General features: G+C 48.3%; 1 protein-coding gene across 3 annotated transcripts in view; it reads left to right on the top strand.

The window, feature by feature from the left end:
• LOC143020329 (sphingomyelin phosphodiesterase-like) overlaps positions 1 to 24,447 on the top strand; it is a 181,204-nt gene that overhangs the window by 89,664 nt on the left and 67,093 nt on the right. Inside the window, exon 1 of one of the 3 annotated variants that reach the window (XM_076176651.1) lies at positions 22,990 to 23,050. The exons of the other annotated variants lie outside the window; for them this stretch is intronic. The gene's annotated coding sequence lies outside the window, so the exon portion shown is untranslated. Of the gene's footprint in view, positions 1 to 22,989; positions 23,051 to 24,447 lie in introns of those variants that run through there. 3 annotated transcript variants of the gene reach the window in all.

Here is a 24,447-nt window from a genome sequence, read left to right as displayed (position 1 = left end):
GCGCATATATATATATATATATATATATATATATATATATATATATATATATATATAATATAATAATATATTTGTTTGTTTTTAATTCAATTTAATTAATTAATTTTTTAATTTTTTTCCCAATAAGGGTCCGGACACTTTTGTAAGGTTGGAAGGGCATGGGTAGTTAAAAGCTGGGCAGTAGATGCCCACCTCTTGTGTGTCATAAGTTCTCCATGTTAAATGGACTCGTCGGGCATGAACTAGATTCTGTGGCGAGAAGGAACCCCCCCCCCCCAGATATCAAACGAGATAGTTTAAATGATGGTTCCTTAACCTCCCTTGAGCCTAAACTTTCCCAAAGCCAAATTTAGCCAAATTTAAGTCTCCCGTTAACCAGAATAAATTACTTAAATGCAACAAATTCCCTCAGAAGGATTAAGGAAGTTAAAAGTTTTCATTTGAGGATGGTTATAGGTTGTGGACAGTGATAACATAGGCGAGTCTGGCTTGGTTGTAGGCTGTAGCGTTACCACTGGGTTGGTACGACTGTGAGCCATGGCCAGAGGTATCCACCGGGTGATACAATTGAGGTTGTCTGTTCAGTAACGTCACCAAGCCTTCAAGAACACGGATGTGTTTTGATGTCCTCATTCAGAAGCAACAAGACGACATACGGCAGATGACTCGTGAGTTCCTTGTTCACCAGGTGTTACCAAGGAATTGGTCGTTCCTGACACCTGCTAAGGGCTGAGGGTTGAGGGTTACCACAATGAAGAAGATAATAGCCCGACTCCAACCACTTTGAGGTGATTTAAACAAGGAAAGGAATATACTCTTCGCTACTATGCGCTGGTGGAGTCATCGGAGGCATGCTGGTCTCGCATTCGCTTAGTCGCGGGTTCGTATCCCGGACTGTGGAAGATTCCCAGCGGTGACTGTTACTTGCCCACCAATCCCCAAATCTCAAAGATGACTGCTTCGTTCGTAGTTACTCATCGCCTCTTGGCGTAGGCTCCTCGCCATTTACAGTGAAAGTGCCTCGGAAGTTAACGGGTCTGGCGTCAGCCCGGGTTGTAGACAAATTAGCAAGTACGGAAGGGTTTAAGTAAAAGTGTGAGGGAGGAGAGTATTCCGAAGAGAGGCGGAAGTACCTAATCGTCCTCCTCCCCGGGGCAGAAACCAGATAGTCCAGTAAAGACTAAACAGTGCTTCAGGGTAAGAGCTTCTGCTTGCATGTTTTGTATGACATGTGCTCTTGTTGTACACGCCATCTGGCTGTGTTGGTCTGTTCAGTAACGTTTACTGCGTTTGAAACTTCGTTTGGGGATTGTTTGGCACTGGAAGTGCCAACAGTCCCTTGTGCATGTCTACATACTATACATACTCTTCGGAATCAACTCTAGTTGATGCCCGGTCCTGATCCACAGTTTCCGAACAGTGTAGATTTAGTTTTCGTTGCATTAATACGATTTTGTTTACAATGGATTCATAAGAACACTTTGTAAAAACGTATTGGTTAGCCATAAATAAGTTTTCATGATCTTTAAGCGCCAGAGATGAGGTTTGGTGTACATAATCAGAATCGGTCTGTAAACGACAATTGTCGAAGGATGATGATGGGTGGTGGGGCGAACCAGAGGAAGCGACGAGTGTGTGTGGGTGTAGATGTGTGTGTGTGTGTAGGTATGCGTGTGTGTGTGTAGATGTGTAGGTGTGTGTGTGTGTGTGTGTGTGTGTGTGTGTAGGTGTGTGTGTGTGTGTGTGTGTGTAGGTGTGTGTGTGTGTAGGTGTGTGTGTGTGTGTGTAGGTGTGTGTGTGTGTGGTGTGTAGGTGTGTGTACGGTGTGTAGGTGTGTGTGTGTGTAGGTGTGTGTGTGTGTAGGTGTGTGTGTGTGTAGGTGTGTGTGTGTGTGTGTGTGTGTGTGTGTAGGTGTGTGTGTAGGTGTGTGTGTAGGTGTGTGTGTGTGTGTAGGTGTGTGTCAGTCAGTCAGTCAGTCAGTCAGAATAGGAGAGTAAACAAAGGGAAAGTAGAAATGACGGCAAGATTTGGAAGAGGAAGAAAATACCGCAATAGAAAGTAAACCAGATTGTAAAGCATATGAAAATAGGACATTTTTAAAACAGGAGAGGTGTCTGAAGGTGGGAGGGGTTGTAAGGGGGAGGAAGGGAAGGAGGGACGTGTAAAGGGGAATGGAGGAAGAAACTTGTGGTAGTGGTGGCTGGTATAGAGACAAGGACGAGGGGTTAGGGGAGGGGAGGGGAGAGGAAGATGTCAAAGATGATTTGTAGTTAATGTGCACGGACATGGTCGGGGCTGTGAAGAGGAGTGGCCTTGGAAAAGGGAATGGGGACGGTTCTTGTACCCCGAAAGTAGAAAAAAAAAAAGTAGACGTCAGTGTTTAATTTAACCAGAAAGGAACTGTAAATGGATAAGATAAGGATGGACTTGACGAGATAAGGTCCTCCTCAAGACGAGTCGCTTGACACCCCCCCCCCCCCGACTTCGGGACCATCTTCACCTCCAGGACCTGTCTTGAACAGACTCGCATCCTACCTTTCCCCCTCCCCTTTCCCCCTCCGCCCTCCCCTTTCCCCCTCCGCCCTCCCCTTTCCCCTTCCACCCTCCCCTTTCCCCTTCCACCCTCCCCTTTCCCCCTCCGCCCTCCCCTTTCCCCCTCCGCCCTCCCCTTTCCCCCTCCCCTCCCCTTTTCCCCCTCTCCTTCCCCTTTCCCCCTCTCCTTCCCCCTTTCCCCCTCCCCCTCCCCTTTCCCCCTCCCCTTTCCCCCTCCCCTTTCCCCCTCCCCCTCCCCCTCCCATTTCCCTTCCCCCACCATTCCCCTTCCCCCACCATTCCCCTTCCCCCACCATTCCCCTTCCCCCACCCTCACCCTTTCCCTTACACTTCCCCTTGTCACTCCCCTCCCCTTACCCACTCCCCATCTCACCCTCACCGTTTTCTAGGATCCGTCTCCAGCCCACCACCCCATCAAACCACCGTAACTTTCTCTAGGATATGGTTTAGGATTAGACGAATTGAAACTGCTAGTTCGAGGACCTGTCGCACTTGGGGATTCCTCAACTGAACCATACCCGACATTCGCGGAGAACAGAATCACTAAAGAACACGAAGTCTCGAAAAGAGTTGTCGAAATGGTTAACCAGAATGAAAGCTGTGAAGGTCGTCACCGCGCCAGGTATTGATGAGGATTCCTGCCCTCTTTGAACCAATAAGGAGCATTAAATGCAGATCTTGTCTTTATCATATTGCATCTCGGTAAAGATCGTCACTGCGCCAGATGTTGGAGATTCTTGTCCTTCTTGAACCTATGAGGAGGATTGAATGCAGTGCGTATCTTGATCTTTATAATACACTTGCAATACTGAGGGCTTCTTTCAGATGCCATTAATGTGTACTATACTCGTCACTCCACGACCAACTAGTGATAAAGTAGGTCTTGTAGCATGTATACAGTTGCTATAGTGAACATTGTCGTGCAATGTTCATAAACTGATCCAAACCCTTAAGCTGTTTTAGTAACTGAGTGCTGTGGTGTTCAGTGATGTTCTGAGATCGCTCTCCCGAAAAGACTTGTTCCACTTGTTTCTTTGGTAAGAGGCTCTTCCGGTCGCTAATATGGCGCTCTTGCACGCGTGTTCCCTTGTTCGTGTTTACACGCGAACAGTACATGGTGTAGACTGTTCTACCAGCGCTTCTATCCTTGTAGACAACCTCTCGCCTGCGCACAATTCATTGTGTGGACAATGGGCAGGAGCACGATAGGTGAAAGTTGGCATTCTGGGTGGGTGGTTGCTGCCCGCCCACCCGCCCACCCCGGCCAAGAGGCGGGAAGACGCAAAAGTAGGGAGGGGGCGGGGGGGGGGGCAGGGATGACCACGGGATAAGCGGAGGGTGAAAGGGGAGAGTGTGACCCCGTCGGTGGCAAGTCGAGTAGGAGGAGGGCTACTACGACAACGAGGAGGAGGAGGAAGAAGACGACGATAATGAGGAGGAGGAGGACTACGGCGACAACAGCAGCAGCAACAAGAGCAACAACAACGAGGAGGAAAGACCACAATTCCAGCACCAACAATCAATGATTATACTACAAAACCAACGACGGTGACAGCTACCTCATCCAACAGCAGCAAAAACAACTCCATTATCATGACGCTACAACAGCATCATCCGCGATCCAATAACAGCAACATCATCCAATAACGGCAGCAGCAACATCCAACAACAATAGTGTCAACATCAAACAACATCCATCATCATCCAACAACAATAGTGTCATCATCCAACAACAACATTGGTATCAACATCCAACAATAACATCCAACATCATCCAGCGACGAAGATGCATAAATAAAAAACGTCGATACAGCAACGACAACGGCGATACAACCAACGGCGAAGATACAGCAGCAGCAGCAGCAGCAACAACCAAATAAGTATGACCTCCAGAACAAGACATGTATTGAAAGGAGAGGGAGGGACGAAAGTGATTTGGGGGAGGGGGGTTCTGTTGTGCGAGTTGTCCAAAACGAGAGAAAGTAACGCAGTCGAAGTCAAAAACAGTTGGGGGGGGGGGGTAATTTTAGCGAAGAGGCAACACCACATAGTATGAAAATAATAAATTGGTATGATATAAAGAAGTTGAAAAGAACTCGCAAGTCGGTGCCCTCCTTAGTTACAAAGGTAGCGAGTGACCTTGGCTGCGCGCTGTTTGGCCCATCTCCGAGCGAAGAACCCTCTGTTGGCGCCCTTGCCAAACTTGACCGACCCACCGACCCACCCTCCTCTTCATGCCCGACACCAATCTCGACTTCGTTGACTCGTTATCTACCAGTTTCCAGAGACTGTTCGCGGTTTTTAAAATTAATCTTTCCCCTGCTCCTCCTCCTCCTTTCCCCTGCTCCTTCTCCTCCTTTTCCCTGCTCCTTCTTTCCCCTGCTCCTCCTCCTCCTCCTTTCCCCTGCTCCTCCTCCTCCTCCTTTCCCCTGCTCCTCCTCCTCCTCCTCCTTTCCCCTGCTCCTCCTCCTCCTCCTCCATTCCCCTGCTCCTCCTCCTTCTTCTTTCCCCTGCTCCTCCTCTTCCTTCTTCCTTCCCCTGCTCCTCCTCTTCCTTCTTCCTTCCCCTGCTCCTCCTCTTCCTTCTTCCTTCCCCTGCTCCTCCTCTTCCTTCTTCCTTCCCCTGCTCCTCCTCTTCCTTCTTCCTTCCCCTGCTCCTCCTTCCCTCTTCCTTCCCCTACTCCTCCTTCCCTCTTCCTTCCCCTGCTCCTCCTTCCTTCTTCCTTCCCCTGCTCCTCCTCCTTCCTTCTTCCTTCCCCTGCTCCTCCTCCTCCTTCCTTCTTCCTTCCCCTGCTGCTGCTCCTCCTGCTCCTCCTCCTCCTGCTGCTGCTCCTGCTGCTCCTCCTCCTCCTCCATCCTTCCCCTGCTCCTCCTCTTCCTCCTCCATCCTTCCCCTGCTCCTCCTCCTCCTCCTCCTCCATCCTTCCCCTGCTCCTCCTCCTCCTCCTCCATCCTTCCCCTCCTCCTCCTCCTCCTCCTCCATCCTTCCCCTGCTCCTCCTCCTCCTCCTCCTCCTCCATCCTTCCCCTGCTCCTCCTCCTCCTCCTCCTCCTCCATCCTTCCCCTGCTCCTCCTCCTCCTCCTCCTCCTCCATCCTTCCCCTGCTCCTCCTCCTCCTCCTCCTCCTCCATCCTTCCCCTGCTCCTCCTCCTCCATCCTTCCCCTGCTCCTCCTCCTCCTCCTCCATCCTTCCCCTGCTCCTCCTCCTCCTCCTCCATCCTTCCCCTGCTCCTCCTCCTCCTCCATCCTTCCCCTGCTCCTCCTCCTCCTCCATCCTTCCCCTGCTCCTCCTCCTCATCCATCCTTCCCCTGCTCCTCCTCCTCCTCCATCCTCCTCCTCATCCATCCTTCCCCTGCTCCTCCTCCTCATCCATCCTTCCCCTGCTCCTCCTCCTCATCCATCCTCCTCCTCCTCCTCCTCCATCCTTCCCCTGCTCCTCCTCCTCCATCCTTCCCCTGCTCCTCCTCCTCCATCCTTCCCCTCCTCCTCCTCCTCCATCCTTCCCCTGCTCCTCCTCCTCCTCCCCCTACTACTACTACTACTACTACTACCACTATTCCCCCCTCCTGCTAATCTTAATCCTCTTCATCCTATTGTATTCCCTGGTTCCTCGTTCCCCAAGAAGTCGAGTCTGTTTTCGGCACATCAAAAACCAATTGGATATTTTTTCGGCTGAATTTCGTGTTACATTTGACTAACTTAATCGTGTGTAGTTTTTAGTGGAACCTGGTATCCATTTGGTTACATTCTTATAAGTAAATTGCAATTGCTCTTATGTCGAGTCGACTATCTTGGCAATTTGCAAAGTAGATAATAATTTCGGAGAACCTCGACGTTTGTAGAAATGTATTTCGTAGAACTCTACAGAGAAAGGGTCAACTTTTTGTAGGTCACCTTGAACGTGGAAGGGGTGGGGGATGGTGGGGAGGGAGGGGCCTTCATCCACGAAGAATTGTGATGGAAGGGCCTGGGGACCGTCGCCGGTTACTGAAGGGCCCGGGGGGACCGTCGCCGGTTACTGTGTAAAGGAGTCATCACACTTGGCTATTTTTCCTCCGACATCCAACTTCCAATTGAACTGGAATATCGCTTCGCATACAGAAATCTAGACTTTTCTCCAAGTATGCAAAATATTCGTATATGTTTACAATCTTATTTCATCATTCAGCTTTGCTATATATAACGGAAAGATAATTATATATATATATATATATGTATATAATGTATATATATATTTTTTTTTAGCGAAGTATTTTTACTCTACTATTGGAAGCCCATGTAACCCCAGTGCCCCTTAAACTTATAGCGAGCTGAAATTAGAAAAAAAGAAACTTAATAGTCACCTTTAAAGAAAACAAACTTTTTATACACATGTCGTGCAAAAGTTTATCTACCATTTATCTACAGTATATACACAATCGAACCAAGGCCAAAGACGCTTAATCTAAATAATGAAGGGGAACTGAACCAGGGATATGGTGAACATCAAAGTGTAACTTTGTATAGCATTTACCTTACGTTTCTCGAAAGTTTGATAATTATACAGTTGAACCAGTATGCAACTGCATCTTATGGTTTATTGGTGGTTAGTATAAATAAATCATACGGTGAACACGAAAGTATATTTTACAAAATTTCAGATATTTCTATTTTCATTCCTAGGTGATATGATGGGAAGATCTAGAATGAGAGAGCGTGTAGGTGAAGTCACCTAAAGTAGGGTGACCAGGGGAGGGTGTAGGTGGCAGGAATGTGTATTTTGGAGTTTGGGTAACAGATGGAAACGTTGGGGCAGGCTAGGGAAAGGATAGTACTCTGTATGCGAACAGGAGTAGATGACTTGCAGACCGGGAGGCGAGTTACCAATATGAAATTGGTTCGTCGAATCAAGAAGGAAGTGGAGGAGTGTCGACAAAGTGCTCTAGGTCGAATGAAGTAACAAATCATTAGAAGCTGGAAGTTGATTAATGTCTACCTTCCCCTCGTCCTCATCTTCCTTTACCGCCGCCATTTCATCATCTTCCTTCTCCGCCTCCTCATCTTCCTTCTCCGCCTCCTCATCTTCCTTCTCCGCCTCCTCATCTTCCTTCTCCGCCTCCTCATCTTCCTTCTCCGCCTCCTCATCTTCCTTCTCCGCCTCCTCATCTTCCTTCTCCGCCTCCTCATCTTCCTTCTCCGCCTCCTCATCTTCCTTCTCCGCCTCCTCATCTTCCTTCTCCGCCTCCTCATCTTCCTTCTCCCGCCTCCTCATCTTCCTTCTCCGCCTCCTCATCTTCCTTCTCCGCCTCCTCATCTTCCTTCTCCGCCTCCTCATCTTCCTTCTCCGCCTCCTCATCTTCCTTCTCCGCCTCCTCATCTTCCTTCTCCGCCTCCTCATCTTCCTTCTCCGCCTCCTCATCTTCCTTCTCCGCCTCCTCATCTTCCTTCTCCGCCTCCTCATCTTCCTTCTCCGCCTCCTCATCTTCCTTCTCCGCCTCCTCATCTTCCTTCTCCGCCTCCTCATCTTCCTTCTCCGCCTCCTCATCTTCCTTCTCCGCCTCCTCATCTTCCTTCTCCGCCTCCTCATCTTCCTTCCCCGCCTCCTCATCTTCCTTCCCCGCCGCCGCCGCCTCCTTCCTTTTCCGTCACCTTTCTTCCCCGCCGCCTCCTCTTCCTCGTCTTCCTTGCCCTCCTCGTCTTCCTTGCCCTCCTCGTCTTCCTTCCCCACTCCTCATCTTCCTTCCCCCTCCTCATCTTCCTTCCCCCCTCCTCCTCATCTTCCTTCCCCCCTCCTCCTCATCTTCCTTCCCCCCTCCTCCTCATCTTCCTTCCCCCCTCCTCATCTTCCTTCCCCCTCCTCATCTTCCTTCCCCCTCCTCATCTTCCTTCCCCCTCCTCATCTTCCTTCCCCCTCCTCATCTTCCTTCCCCCTCCTCATCTTCCTTCCCCCTCCTCATCTTCCTTCCCCCCTCATCTTCCTTCCCCCCTCATCTTCCTTCCCCCCTCATCTTCCTTCCCCCCTCATCTTCCTCCTTCCCCCCTCCTCATCTTCCTTCCCCCTCCTCATCTTCCTTCCCCCCTCCTCATCTTCCTTCCCCCCTCCTCATCTTCCCCCTCCTCATCTTCCCCCCTCATCTTCCTTCTCCCCTCCTCATCTTATCCCCCCTCATCTTCCTTCTCCCTCCTCATCTTCCTTCTCCCTCCTCATCTTCCTTCTCCCTCCTCATCTTCCTTCTCCATCTTCCTTCTCCCTCCTCATCTTCCTTCTCCCTCCTCATCTTCCTTCTCCCTCCTCATCTTCCTTCTCCCTCCTCATCTTCCTTCTCCCTCATCCTCATCTTCCTTCCCCCATCCTCCTCATCTTCCTTCCCCCATCCTCCTCATCTTCCTTCCCCCATCCTCCTCATCTTCCTTCCCCCATCCTCCTCATCTTCCTTCCCCCATCCTCCTCATCTTCCTTCCCCCCTCCTCCTCATCCTTCCCCCCTCATCTTCCTCCCCCCTCCTCATCTTCCTCCCCCCCTCCTCATCTTCCTTCCCCCCTCCTCATCTTCCTCCCCCCTCCTCATCTTCCTTCCCCCCTCCTCATCTTCCTTCCCCCCTCATCTACCTTCCCCCCTCATCTACCTTCCCCCCCTCATCTACCTTCCCCCCTCATCTACCTTCCCCCTCCTCATCTACCTTCCCCCTCCTCATCTTCCTTCCCCCCTCCTCATCTTCCTTCCCCCTCCTCATCTTCCTTCCCTCCCCCTCCTCATCTTCCTTCCCCCTCCTCCTCTTCCTTCCCTCCCCCTCCTCCTCTTCCTTCCCCCTCCTCATCTTCCTTCCCCCTCCTCATCTTCCTTCCCCCTCCTCCTCATCTTCCTTCCCCCTCCTCCTCATCTTCCTTTCCGTCGTCCTCCTCATCTTCCTTCCCCCCTCCTCATCTTCCTTCCCCCCTCATCTTCCTTCCCCCCCTCATCTTCCTTCCCCCTCATCATCTTCCTTCCCCCTCATCTTCCTTCCCCCCTCATCTTCCTTCCCCCCTCATCATCTTCCTTCACCCCTCCTCATCTTCCTTCCCCCATCATCATCTTCCTTCCCCCCTCATCATCTTCCTTCCCCCCTCATCATCTTCCTTCCCCCCTCATCATCCTTCCCCCCTCATCTTCCTTCCCCCATCCTCCTCATCTTCCTTCCCCCATCCTCCTCATCTTCCCCCTCCTCATCTTCCTTCCCCCCTCCTCATCTTCCTTCCCCCTCCTCATCTTCCTTCCCCCCTCCTCATCTTCCTTCCCCCCTCCTCATCTTCCTTCCCCCCTCCTCATCTTCCTTCCCCCCTCCTCATCTTCCTTCCCCCCTCCTCATCTTCCTTCCCCCCTCCTCATCTTCCTTCCCCCTCCTCATCTTCCTTCCCCCTCCTCCTCATCTTCCTTTCCGTCGTCCTCCTCATCTTCCTTTCCGTCGTCCTCCTCATCTTCCTTTCCGTCGTCCTCCTCATCTTTCTTCCCCCTCCTCCTCATCTTCCTTCCCCCTCCTCCTCATCTTCCTTCCCCCTCCTCCTCATCTTCCTTCCCCCTCCTCCTCATCTTCCTTCCCCCTCCTCCTCATCTTCCTTCCCCCTCCTCCTCATCTTCCTTCCCCCTCCTCCTCATCTTCCCTCCCCCTCTTCCTCATCTTCCCTCCCCTTCCCTCCCCTCCTCCTCATCTTCCCTCCTCCTCATCTTCCCTCCCCTCCTCCTCATCTTCCCTCCCCTCCTCCTCATCTTCCCTCCCCTCCTCCTCATCTTCCCTTCCCTCCCCCTCCTCATCTTCCTTCCCTCCTCGTCTTCTTCCCCCTCGTCTTCTTCCCCCTCGTCTTCTTCCCCCTCGTCTTCTTCCCCCTCGTCTTCTTCCCCCTCGTCTTCTTCCCCCTCGTCTTCTTCCCCCTCGTCTTCTTCCCCCTCGTCTTCTTCCCCCTCGTCTTCTTCCCCCCTTCTCCTCGTCTTCTTCCCCCTTCTCCTCGTCTTCCTTTCCCCCTTGTTCTCATTACCATCATCATAGACGAAGTAAAATGTTTGCAAATCCAGATGAAGGTGAAAGTGTCGATATATTCGAGCACAGTTAGCGAGAAGACGACGCTCTCCCACACCCACACCCTTCTCGCAGGACCATCGCCCAAGAAGGGAGCAGACGGTTGACCTCCTGCACTGAAGAACGAATTTTGGAAAAGAAGCTGGAACCGATGGAAGAAGACTTTTATATCCCTCCCTCTCCCTCCCTCACTCTCCCTTCCTCTCCCTCCCTCACTCTCCCTCACTCTCCCTTCCTCTCCCTCCCTCACTCTCCCTTGCTCTCCCTTCCTCACTCTCCCTTGCTCTCCCTTCCTCACTCTCCCTTCCTCTCCCTCCCTCACTCTCCCTTCCTCTCCCTCCCTCACTCTCCCTTCCTCTCCCTTCCTCTCCCTCACTCTCCCTCACTCTCCCTCACTCTCCCTTCCTCTCCCTCCCTCACTCTCCCTTCCTCTCCCTCCCTCACTCTCCCTTCCTCTCCCTCCCTCACTCTCCCTTCCTCTCCCTCCCTCACTCTCCCTTCCTCTCCCTCCCTCACTCTCCCTTCCTCTCCCTCCCTCACTCTCCCTTCCTCTCCCTCCCTCACTCTCCCTTCCTCTCCCTCCCTCACTCTCCCTTCCTCTCCCTCCCTCACTCTCCCTTCCTCTCCCTCCCTTCCTCTCCCTTCCTCTCCCTCCCTTCCTCTCCCTTCCTCACTCTCCCTTCCTCTCCCTCCCTCTCCCTCCCTTCCTCTCCCTTCCTCACTCTCCCTTCCTCACTCTCCCTCCCCATTCCTACTACCTCTCCCTCTCTCCCTCCCCCTCTCTCCCTCCCCCTCTCTCCCTCCCCTCTCTCCCTCCCCCTCTCTCCCTCCCCCTCTCTCCCTCCCACTCTCTCCCTCCCACTCTCTCCCTCCCACTCCCTTCCTCTCTCTCCCTCCCACTCCCTTCCTCTCTCATATCTCTCCCTCCCACTCCCACTCTCTCCCTCCCACTCCCTTCCTCTCTCTCCCTCCCACTCCCTTCCTCTCTCTCCCTCCCACTCCCTTCCTCTCTCTCCCTCCCACTCCCTTCCTCTCTCTCCCTCCCACTCCCTTCCTCTCTCTCCCTCCCACTCCCTTCCTCTCTCTCCCTCCCACTCCCTTCCTCTCTCTCCCTCCCACTCCCTTCCTCTCTCTCCCTCCCACTCCCTTCCTCTCCCTTCCTCTCCCTTCCTCTCTCTCCCTCCCACTCCCTTCCTCTCTCTCCCTCCCACTCCCTTCCTCTCTCTCCCTCCCACTCCCTTCCTCTCTCTCCCTCCCACTCCCTTCCTCTCTCCCCCTCCCACTCCCTTCCTCTCTCCCTCCCACTCCCTTCCTCTCTCCCTCCCACTCCCTTCCTCTCTCCCTCCCTCTCCCTTCCTCTCTCCCTCCCACTCTCCCTTCCTCTCTCTCCCTCCCACTCCCTTCCTCTCTCTCCTTCCCTCTCCCTTCCTCTCTCTCCCTCCTGCCTCCCTTCCTCTCTCCTTCCTCTCTCTCCCTTCTCTCTCCTCCCTTCCTCTCTCTCCCTCCTTCCCCTTCCTCTTTCTCCCTCCCATCCCTCCTCTCCTCCTCCCCCTCTCTCCCACTCCCTTCCTCTTTCTCCCTCCCACTCCCTTCCTCTCTCTCCCTCCCACTCCCTTCCTCTCTCTCCCTCCCACTCCCTTCCTCTCTCTCCCTCCCACTCCCTTCCTCTCTCTCCCTCCCACTCCCTTCCTCTCTCTCTCCCTCCCACTCCCTTACTCTATATCCCTCTCTCTCCCTTACTCTATATCCCTCTCTCCCTTACTCTATATCCCTCTCTCCCTTACTCTATATCCCTCTCTCCCTTACTTTATATCCCTCTCTCCCTTACTTTATATCCCTCTCTCCCTTACTCTATATCCCTCTCTCCCTTACTCTATATCCCTCTCTCCCTTACTCTATATCCCTCTCTCCCTTACTCTATATCCCTCTCTCCCTTACTCTATATCCCTCTCTCCCTTACTCTCTCCCTCTCTCCCTTACTCTCTCTCCCTCCCCCTCTCACCCTCCCTCCCCCTCTCACCCTCCCTCCCCCTCTCACCCTCCCTCACTCTCTCTCCCTCCCCCTCTCACCCTCCCTCTTTCCCTCTCTCACCCTCCCTCTTTCCCTCTCTCACCCTCCCTCTTTCCCTCTCTCACCCTCCCTCTTTCCCTCCCTCTCCCTTCCTGTCTCTCCCTCCCTCTCCCTTCCTGTCAATCCCTCCCTCTCCCTTCCTGTCTCTCCCTTCCTGTCTCTCCCTCCCTCTCCCTCCCCCTCTCCCTCCCCCTCTCCGCCCTCTCTCCCTCCCTCCCTCCCCCTCTCCGCCCTCTCTCCCTCTCTCCCTCACCCTCTCCGCCCTCTCTCCCTCTCTCCCTCACCCTCTCTCCCTCTCCCTCTCTCCCTCTCTCCCTCACCCTCTCTCCCTCTCTCCCTCTCCCTCTCTCCCTCTCTCCCTCTCTCCCTCACCCTCTCTCCTCTCTTCATCCCCCTACCTCCCCTCCCTTCTCCCATCACTTTCTCCACACCTCGACAGCTTTCCCGCCTTGAGTGACGCATGAGTGCGCCCCTCCCCTCCCCGCCCCCACCCTCCCACCCACTCGCGGGACCATGACGTCATTCGTCCAGTAACTGAACTGAATAAAACAAATGTATACAACTGTCCAAGTGGTAGTTGTTTACATTCGGTAAAATATAAACTCCACCATATACGGTTCAGGTGTCGCTTATAGTCATCCATCGAAATATAAACTCTTCGAAATAATGTTCTAGTGTTGCTTGTCCACATCAAAATAAACACCAAGTACATAAGAACATATGAAGGAGACTGAAAGAGACCATGGGGCCTACATTAGGCAGTTCCATGTCCATTACCACCTGTCATCCTCATCCATAATGTTGTCTAACATTTCCTTAAAAGAACCAATAGTTTCAGCGCTCACTACATGGTTACTAAGTCTTTTCCATTCGTTGACCATTCTATTGGTAAACCATTGTCTATTTCCTTAAATGTAAATTTGTCCAATTTAAATCCAATACTGTGAGTCCTGCCCTGTTGTCTTGATATGATGACCTTGTTTGCGTCACCCTTGTTAAAGTCGTTGATCCACCGTGAGTCGCTTATCCAGTCATCAGGATATAAACTAGAAGATAATATATCGAAGATTTGGTATCCTAGTTGGTGCATGACGTACCAAAGAAGACCTGGACGTCATGCAGTCTTGCATGTCACAACTCTCACGTAGACCACGTACCACGTGAGGCGACCGTGTGCTTATCGCGAAGTAGTACATTCTCACGAAATTTCGCAACGTCACGCTTCTCACGAGATTCTCTCGAAGTTGGGAGATCTACGAAGGGAGGCTTGTACCTTCTCGGTGAACCCAAAAGAGGTTGGAGTTCCCAATACTGAATAAAGTCTCCTGGTGATAGGTAATAAGGGGAGAAACCCTCGACAGGGAAGGGGGTTAAGGGAGAGGTTAACCCCCTTTTGCTACACAAGGGGCGGTTACACTGTGCTTAATAGGATCGGCTGTAGGAAGCCAGAAAGTACCTCGTTCGCATTGGAATGGTGAATAGGGGACGTGGAGGACTTTTGGTTAGACAGTTGGAGGTAGGTAGGTGTATGTGTATGTATGTGTATGAGTGTGTGTGTGTGAGAGAGAGAGAGAGTATGCATGTATACATGTGTAATGTGTGTGTATATATATTTGATTTTTTTTCCTCCCTCGGGTGCAGTCTTGGGGTCAAGTAACGCAAGAATAGAATTTATTGTAATTCGTCCCAAATGACTGAACGAAGTCTTTTTTTTTCATTCCTACTGGTAAATCGTTGAAATTTCTTCCCACAACTTTGTTGTATATGGGTATTGTAACGATTTTGAGATCAATACATATTGAAGTATTGAACTTTTTTTTCTCTATTTTTTCTCGGGTCCTCTGTTCTGCTCTTCAATCCTGTCTCTCTCTCTCTCTCCTGTCTTCTCTCCTGTCTTCTCTCCTGTCTCTCTCCTGTCTCTCTCTCTCCTGTCTCTCTCTCCTGTCTCTCTCTCTCCTGTCTCTCTCCTGTCTCTCTCTCTCCTCTCTCTCCTCTCTCTCTCCTCTCTCTCTCCTGTCTCTCTCTCTCCTCTCTCTCCTCTCTCTCTCCTGTCTCTCTCTCTCTCCTGTCTCTCTCTCTCTCTTTCTGTTCTGCTCTCTCCTCTCCTCTTTGCTCGCTCTGTTCTCTCACTGCTCCCTTTGCTCTCTCGTGTGCGGGTGTGTACGGGAGTTTAAAGTCGAAGACGGATGTAACAACTCCAGATGTGCCCTACAAGAAACCAATCGGACCTTCATCTGTGTCCACCGTTTTAGTGGAACTAATTTATAGTTGGTGCCAGATTGAGATAACTGGGTTGAAGGGCTGGATTTGGCCCATGTCCAAGGTTACTTTCCCGCTGCCGACGATGGCTGCGTAATCTCGAGCCGACTCGTTTTTTCTCAACGTCCTCGATGGCCCACGGAACCGTAACATTCCAGTCATTAAAGGGTATTATCGGCTTTAAAAGCCATAAAAGAGGCCATTTAAGCAACTAAATTGAGCTGAAGGAGCTGCAGTGCCGGCCCAGGGCTCTATGAACGGAGAAATGATCGATGGTTGAAACTTTCACAAATCCACAACAGCCAGAAGTGCTTGGGGTTTTGATTTTTTTTTCCACAATATATTTGCCTTGCAGGACGGGAATAACTATTCTACAGCAAAATGTTAATTTTTTTTCCTCCCTATGAACTGAGAAATTCGGTAGTTGCATTTCACAAATCAACAACCAAAACTTTTCAGCAGCAAAATATTTTTTTTTCCTATAAACTAAAACTACCAGTGGGTCTATTTCAAAAATAGACAACCAAGTGGTTTTTTTTTTTTTACTATTTAATATGGCTCGCAGGACGGGAATAACTATTCAGCAGCAAAAAATGACACTATTTTTTTTTCTCTCCCTATGGACTGAAATTATCGGTGGTTGCATTTCACAAATCCACAAAATCCCTTGAAGAGCTCGCGCTGTGATTTATTTCACAATTTTGATTGCAGGTTTATGGATGGGAATGTCTGTTCTGCAACACAAGATGACGTGACATATATATTTTTTTTTACAACTGTAATGACCATTTTCGTGCCACGTGACGATTGATTTGACAGTTTTTCATCAATAACTTGTTGCAGAAACTGTTCACAATTCATGTCAAAATATTTTGTTAGGAATTAAGGATATTCAGGTGCTTTGTATGATAGCTACATTCGGTTGATATACCCCAATGTTCATCAACTAGGGTAAAATACATCCCTGAAAACCAACCAATCTGCAAAACTCTACACTTAATTGGAATGTGTGTGTGTGCGTGTGTGTGTGTGTGTGTGTGTGTGTGTGTGTGTGTGTATGTGTGTATGTATGTATGTATGTGTGTGTGTTTACCTAGTTGTATTATACGGGAAGGGAGCTATGCTCGTAGTGACCCGTCTATGTATCTTTTAGCATCTAGTTTTTTTTAATTCTTGTATGGTTTTTGCACACTGTCGCCTCGTCCAATTTGTTCCAGACATCCACCAATGTGTGTGTGTGTGTGTGTGTGTTTGTGTTTGTGTGTGTTTGTGTTTGTGTGTGTGTGTTTGTGTGTTGTGTGTGTGTGTGTGTGTGTGTGTGTGTGTGTGTGTGTGTGTGTGTGTTTGTGTGTGTGTTTGTGTGTGTGTGTTTGTGTGTGTTGTGTGTGTGTGTGTGTGTGTTGTGTGTGTTTGTAACCTTAAATTCCTGTATTTTTGTTTATACTTGCTATGCATTTTTGAGTAATTGTTAAAATGGTTAGATGCATCAAGCAGAAGCAAATGAAGGAAGAAATGTTGAATAACTCGTATATGCTGATGAGTTGAATCTCAATACGTAGTCGTCACTACCTACAACAAGCGCTTACCTATAACGACTCGCTCAGGCTTAGGTCAATCCTTCAGAGGCTTGGCGGTGCGTAACCGAAATGCACACACACATGTAGACAAACTCCACCTGGTATCCATTTCCTTCATCGGGTGCTGCTGCTTCTGCTGCCGTCTCCCACTGGCTCCCGTTTGCGAAATGTTAACACGCATTCCTAATGGGTGGTGTCCAACCCCACGAGGCTTTTAATAGTTGCTCGCAACGAAGCACGAAGAGTGCATAGTTGTGGTGAAGGGGTCAATAAGTGTAGATTTAACCTTTGTTCCCGTGAAGTGGACGAATCGGATATAGGTGTTCATTTGGACATCATTTGGAAGTAACGCCCCCAGGTGTGTGTTCATCATATCTGTATCTATATCTGTATCTACATACGTGTGGGTGTGCATACACACACATACATACTCTCTCACTCGTGGCGCAGTTGGTAGAGTTCCCGGCTGCCACTACGGCGGTCCGGGTTCGAATCCCACCCAGGGCTGAAATACCCTAAGTATCGCTGCGCTGCGGGTTGTTACTCCAACTCTCGTGGGCAGGGAGTTGTGTGCGCGCGCGCGTGCGTGCAAGGTCACAGCATTACCCATAGATCGATCATATGAGTTGAGCTCTTCCGGGAGGGAAATAGCTGTCTATCACGAGTCCAACACGTGATCCAAGACCATGGTGAATCACACATCTTTCACCTTCCTCTCCGCACGAAATGCTGAAGATTCAATTTAATGTCGTGAACTCCCCCTCCCTATCAGGAGGCTAGGATGGTAACCCTTGCTTAGGACTTTTTAGCGTGAAATTTAATTAACCATGCCATTGGTCAAACTCGCTCGCGTCAGTTCGAACCGCCATCACCTCGACCTCGACCCCAAGTGGTGACGTTCTAATCCAGAGGGTCAGCGAGCATTCACGAAATGTTTACTGTATAGAATTTATTCGGTACAATAAGAAATTCTGTGCCACCTGTACGGACCAGCGTCACACAGGAGTCTTGGAGACCAATTACTCAGAAGAATGCTGATCGCATAAGTAATTCTCTTATTTCTCTTGCTCGTTTTCTTTCTCCTTTCACTTTCTCATTTCTCTATCTTCATTTTTCTCTTCTCTTCTTTCTGACCCTTAAATCTTTGTGTCGCCTCTGATTGTGGCATATTCTTTAAGGACAGAGCTGTTACTCAACGACAAAATAATGACGTTGTTGACTGGCTTGTGGCATGAACATGCACAATGTGAGCACTGCATGTTCCTTTGTCAGGAAACAATAGGTAATGCGTTTCTTCGTAAGACCTCAAAGGTAAATCAGTTGTGCAAGTCATACTGGTTACGTGTTAATTGCATTCTTATCGGCAGTAGCTCCTCTTGTTGGGCAGCTCTCGATGTCATTAAAGAGACCTTAGGTCCTCCACCCCATGTGTGTTGTGTTCATGTCAGTGTTCTGCCAGTTCTGAGCAGTCTGTAAGATGATCGTGCTTGGATGGGTGGCATCAGTAGTAGTAGTAGTAGTAGTAGTAGTAGTAGTAGTAGTAGTAGAAACCCTAATGCAGGGTTAACACGGTCTAACGGTACGTCGAAAGCGGTTCGACACACGTGCTTAAAGTGATGTGTGAACGTGTGAACGGGGTATTTGGGGTTGAACCAACGTGTTCGACAACCAAATACCCCGTTCACACATCACTTTAAACACGTGTCTGTCGAACCGCGTTCGACGAACAGTTAGACCGTGTAAACCCCCTCTAGAATGCACCGCATGGATTTACTGTCTTGCTACATTGTTCCTGACCCAGGGCAGTGGGCGGGATACACGTATGACCCGTCATCCATGGGAAGCTAAGATGAAAGGCGGGAAAGGTTGTTGGATGGGAGTGGAATGTGTGGGAGTAGGTATATGCCTTTTACTTGGCTACCTCTCTTGTAAGGGGGGAAATCTTTATATATAGATTATTATATTAGTATTACCATCATCGTTGTTTTTTTTGGGGGGTAGGGAGCAGATTTAGTTCGGGAATAGTATTTTAAGAATTATAATGTACCAAATTAGTGCAGCGTATACACATTACATCATCTTACATCCGCCCCAAGGTAGTTATTTACTGTCGGTGTGTTCAGCCTCTTCCTCCATTCTCTTCTATCTTGTAAGACGTCCTATTCTCTCAACCCCTCCAGTAGTAGTGTCTTTCCAATGTGTCTGCAACTGAATCGTTCCATCTTTTCCGTGGCTTTCCCCCCTGTCTTGTACCATTCTGTTAACATTCCCATTTCCTCTTAGCTATTCTTTCTGGATTCGTTCTTTCAAGATGTCCCAGCTACCTCAGTGGTGCTGCGTTCGTTTTATTTAGAATTGGAGAGATTCTCGTTTTTTTTTTTTTTTTTTTTTTTTTTTTAACATTCGCGTTTCTGGTGTAATATTTTCTTGTCTTTGAAGCAATTGTTCTTAAGGCCTTCATCTTCAACTTTCTAGTTTTATCCTTCGCTAAATGCTTCAGTTCTCTCCTCCATGGCGATCTTTTCTTTCCAGATCCGCCCACTCATCTTGTTCGTAAATTCTTTCTGCTATTCAATGTCATTTCATATGTCGGTAATCTGGTCTTCTATTTCTTTGTTCTATTTTTTCTCTAAATGTCTTTGCATTCTTGAGTAACTATCGGATGTTTAAGATTTTGTTGTACTGGCTCAATTTCAAAATTTCAATCGGTTTTACTTTGTCTAAGTCTGCTACTAGTAATCTGTGGTCTAAATCAAGACTATATCCAGGCAGCCCTTTTAAAATTTTCACAATCCGTTTATCTGATGACTGTATATAATCTATTACAGAATTTTGGTCAAATTGATCTGTTATGCTATTCCATCTATCTGGCAAGTCTGTTCGTCTATTTGAAAAATTCGTTTATTTTTTATTTATTTATTTATTTTTTCCTTACACAAATCGATCAGCCTTTCTCCTTTCAAGTGATCTTCACCAAATGGTCCCAACAAATTTAGATAAAAATGACAAAGGAAAAAATAGCACGTTAAAAAATTGGACCAGTAAAAATGGAACAAGTGAGTATAGATGGCACAATAGCAAGATTTCCTCCAAAATTTTGGAACGTGCATTAGGACAGCTTGGAAGGTACATAAGGCTGTTCCAGTCATTCCTTAGCAACATAGATACCAAACTAGTAACTCTAGTTACCATTTACCTCTGTGGATTTACCACAACCCCATCATAGAAGTCGGAGATTAATAAAGGAAAATATTTGCTTCCATGGGTACATGTATACAAAATATTGTTAAATCAAACAGATGGAGGTGTGTTAAGAAAACATCTTTTTGTAAAGGCAACATGACCACCAGCCTAAATGACTCATCTTGTACCAGCTAATGACCACAACCACGCTCCTGATTCTGTAGTTATTTCAGCCAAAAGTGCAACAACAACACGAAGAGAAGCAGCAGAAACCGAAGATAAACCTAGCCAGATTTACAACAGTAGCCTGGATGACTTATCAGTTGTAGGAAAGCGAGTTGCTTCCAGGTGAGGACAACATAAAGAGAACTTTACGTAACCAAAGATTAAAATCGTATCCGAGTACCAGAAAGACTAGAGGCTCGAAAACTCGCTGGGGAATAGACAACCGCTGCAGCTCCCGAACCCAAACCGATTTTGTTCTTCGATAATGGACCAGACACTGGCAACCACATCATTGCGTTTAGTTTTGATGAATCGCTGCGGTTACTTGCTGTTACATGGATGATGGATGGCAACTCTGCAATGGCTCCGCTAGGATTTCTACATGTGTAATACGCGTCCCAATTGGTAATACTGCAGTTTCTACTGTTGCTTGTCGAAGGTAGTCTTCCCCTGTTCCCACCATCTCTTCTTAGTAATCTTCTCTATTTACGGTTCTTCTTGCTTCTACGTATTCTATTCGTGATTCTGGCGTTCTCGGCCACATCTTCAATTCTCTAGTTTTATCCTCCACTAAATGCTTAAATTGTCTCCTCCATGGCGATCTTTTCTTTCCAGATCCGCCCACTCATCTTGTTCCTATGAAACCCTACTGCAAGCAATCAAGGATCGTTGCCACGAGATTGGGTTCTACCCAGACCCAACAACCACATTTTTTTTTACTCGAGCAGGCGATCATCTAAACCAAGATCGAGAGAATACAAGGTCTGCTCGCGCGCATGTTGTGACGTCATCTGAAGGGGAGCCCACAGAGAAAATGGTGAAAACGTAAGTGAAAAATGTTAGGTAAAAGAGAAAACGTACAGGCACCACAGAGTTTCTGGGAGACTTACCTATTTCATGTTCTGCAACCGTTAAAATGGGGGTTTCATTTTGGAAAAATGTTCTTGTGGTTTATCTTTGACATATTTAATAAAGAAACAGACGATGCAGTTAAAACTGGTGATTGACGTAAACGCCATCTAGTGAGAGAGCCGCACAGTAAAATGTATGTGGACGATGCGGCTCTCCGTGCGCTTTCCCGTCTTTCCTATATAGTCTTTGGGCCAAGCACTTCTAGTGACGTCAATGCGCAAACGACCTAAATACTGGATAGCTGTTGAGTAGACCTTGTATTCTCTCGATCTTGATCTAAACTATCAACAATATTTTTGGACCGGAAACACGCACACAAGCTTGTTTCTACCACCTGACTCGGAGTACATAAATAAAAATGTCTCTCCAACCACTACAAAGAGTGAGGACTTTCAAAGGATTACAAAGGCGGAGCATGTCGACAGGAAACCTTTTGGTCCACAACTAGGTCGGATGCGAAAAAAATAATAAATATAATTAATTATAAACAATAAATAAACCACTACAAAGTGAAACCTTTCGTCAGTTCTGTGGACCGATCGACTCGGTCATTTATACCAATTGAAGATGTTCCAGAGGGAATGCAGTTGCTGGAAGCTAGACGTCTTGATGAGGCAGCTCCCCTGCTCGAGTACCTTGACCAAACGTGTTTCTGGTACATATGTTCAGAGAAGACTAAACTCCTAGCCAGGCGCATTCCAGAAAGGTTTCCTCCAGAACTTTGGAATGTGCATAAAGCTACCATGAATGACTGGCCAAGAACAACCTATGTGAAGGCTGGAAAAACAAGTTTTATCATGTTGGCTACCAGCACTCGTCTATCTGGAAACTTGTAATAACTATTCAGGAGGAAGAGGCTGTGAAGTGACAACAAGGGACTAAGTTGGTGAGCCACCCAGGAAGAAAGCAAAGTATATATGTTGACATGCAACAAAGGCAAATGAATTTGTGCAAAGACAACACAGAAGGAAGGAAAAACTTTGACCAAGTGTTACTTGAACTTGGTCACGCAAGATTCTAGTTATGTCTAATTTTTTTAATAAAATCTGTTAATGAAGGTAAAACAATTACTTTAACAAATGTAAAAAAAAAAATCTAGATAAATTAGACCAACATTATTATACTTTTGCCAGTAGTGTGTATTTCAATAAGCTTATTGTGCTGTTTTTACCTGTGCCACTTTAACCGTGCCATTTCCACCAGTGCCATTATCACCGTGCACCGATCCCAGCGTTCCTATCCCAGCGTTCCTATCCCAGCGTTCCTATCCCAGCGTTCCTTCAGTACCATCTAACTTTTCCAACGTTTGCATTAGAATCTCCAATCATTATATTCATTCTACCCCCGACTTCATTACAGTTCTCCAACTCCAAAAATTCTATTTTATCATCTTCGGGTCTTCCCCGTTGAGGAGCTTAAAACGTCCAAAATTGTAAATCAAGTTGTCAACTTTTGATAGTATATTTAATCGTAATTTCGCTTACTGGTTGTACCTCTTGGGTATAGGCTGACGGTCGCGGTCCTACAATCATCGCAACGCCGTGCTGCCTTCTGCCTTCTGTCTTCTATCTCCACTTTAGTACATATCCATCTCTCGCCGCCTTGCCATCTCGACTCCTCTGTTCCTGGTCTCTGCCATCCTCAGGTATGTCTATATACCTTTGTTCCATTATGCCAAGTATTTCTTCCCTTTTATTCCAATAGGTGGCAATGTTTATTGTCCCACCTAATTTTGGAGGGTTTCTGAGCATCAGTTCTGAAAAGTTTCCATGATTGTCGTCTGGTCTGTCCTGTATCAGAGGCTGTTTCTTTAGAAATGCAAGCATCTTTCTCTCTCCCTCTCTCGCTCTTTCTCTCTCCCCCTCTTGCTCTCTCCCCCCTCCCTCCCCCCTTCTATTTTCCTCTCCCTTTCCCTCCACCCTCCCTCCACCCTCCCTCTCCTCCTCCACCCTCCCTCTCCCCCTCCCCCTCCACCCTCCCTCTCCCCCTCCGCCCTCCCTCTCCCCCTCCACCCTCCCTCTCCCCCTCCACCCTCCCTCTCCCCCTCCACCCTCCCTCTCCCCCTCCACCCTCCCTCTCCCAATCCACCCTCTGCCATTCCCTTCCGTGAGATGACTCACGACCATTAATCTTGGGTCTAAAGAGGCTAATTTTCTTTTCCTTTTGTTCCAGGTGAGCGCGCGCCCACATCTCGTAAGATGACGGAAAGGTAAAGAAGGTCGAAAGGTCCTGTACCACTGGTGAGTCGGAATGTTTTCCACAATATGGGATGGTGAATATTGCTCCCTTCTATGAGAAAACTATCTGGACTATAATTGAAAGTATTTGGAATTTATATATCGTAACAGAAAGAAGAATGCAAAGAGATGGAAAGAGATGGTATCCCAAAAGCATATCTTTTACAAATTACTTATGCGTACGCATGCGCGCACGTACATCCAAACGCGGGAGTCCACGAATAAACCCTTAATAATAAACAAACTCGCATTAAATTCTTTATTAAATTACATCATACAAATACACATCACAAGTTTTATCACTTTGAGATTAAAAATCACATACAGCATACGGTACAAATGTACAATTAGAGATTGGAAAATCAAAACATAACTCGCGTAGATAATGTACGTACATGCCTATGCGGCCAATTTGAAATGTATTTTTACTATACCCGTTGCACTGAGATCTGGCCGTTAGGGCGGAGCACTGGGAGTTCCCCTGTGGTGCCACATATAATTATTTTATAATTTTATTTTATTTTATAATTCTATTTTATAATTTTATAATGTTGCCTCATATGATTATATCATAATTTTTTGTCACACACCACCACTGAGGTAAAAATCAAAGCAATGTTTTCTATACAAAGGTTTCGTTTCTTTAAGTCTAGATATGGCATATGTGCATGAGAGAGCGACGTTGCCGCTACATCTAATCTCTGGCCCCGCCCCCCTCACACTGCATTCAGAAAACATTGCATCCATACGCACGTTCTCGCCATGGATGCCCATATGTGGCAACACCGGGAAATCTCCTAGCCCCGCCTTATCGGTCATTTCTCCTTGCGCTGACTATAACCCTGTACCCCTCCCCTTACAAACGTTCCTGCAGACGACTCTGCATTTATGCATAATATATAGATACGAGAGTGATGCATCATAGGTCGTATACACTGGTAATCTCGTCATGGCAACACTAGTAAAAATACAAAACTGTGATAACCCTTACTAATAGTAATATTATTTATTGACATTTTATTATTTTTCATATTAAGCGTCCATGTGGAACGTCCTAATGAGAACTCGGCTTGACTTTCGAGCTTTTGTCTTGATCTTCTCTTGTGAGTTTGTCGTGGAATCGACGAGTACACGTACACGCCAACGAGCACGCGCCCACGCCAACGAGCACGCGCCCACGCCAACGAGCACGCGCCCACGCCAACGAGCACGCGCCCACGCCAACGAGCACGCGCCCACGCCAACGAGCACGCGCCCACGCCAACGAGCACGCGCCCACGCCAACGAGCACGCGCACACGCCAACGAGCACGCGCACACGCCAACGATCTCGCGTACACGCCAACGATCTCGCGTACACGCCAACGATCTCGCGTACACGCCAACGATCTCGCGTACACG

The sequence above is a fragment of the Oratosquilla oratoria genome, chromosome 39 (assembly GCF_046742065.1).
Source record: "Oratosquilla oratoria isolate Oo_2021 chromosome 39, ASM4674206v1, whole genome shotgun sequence".
In the NCBI taxonomy this organism is placed as follows: Eukaryota; Metazoa; Arthropoda; class Malacostraca; order Stomatopoda; family Squillidae; genus Oratosquilla; species Oratosquilla oratoria.
This window is presented reverse-complemented; position numbering and strand designations above follow the sequence as displayed.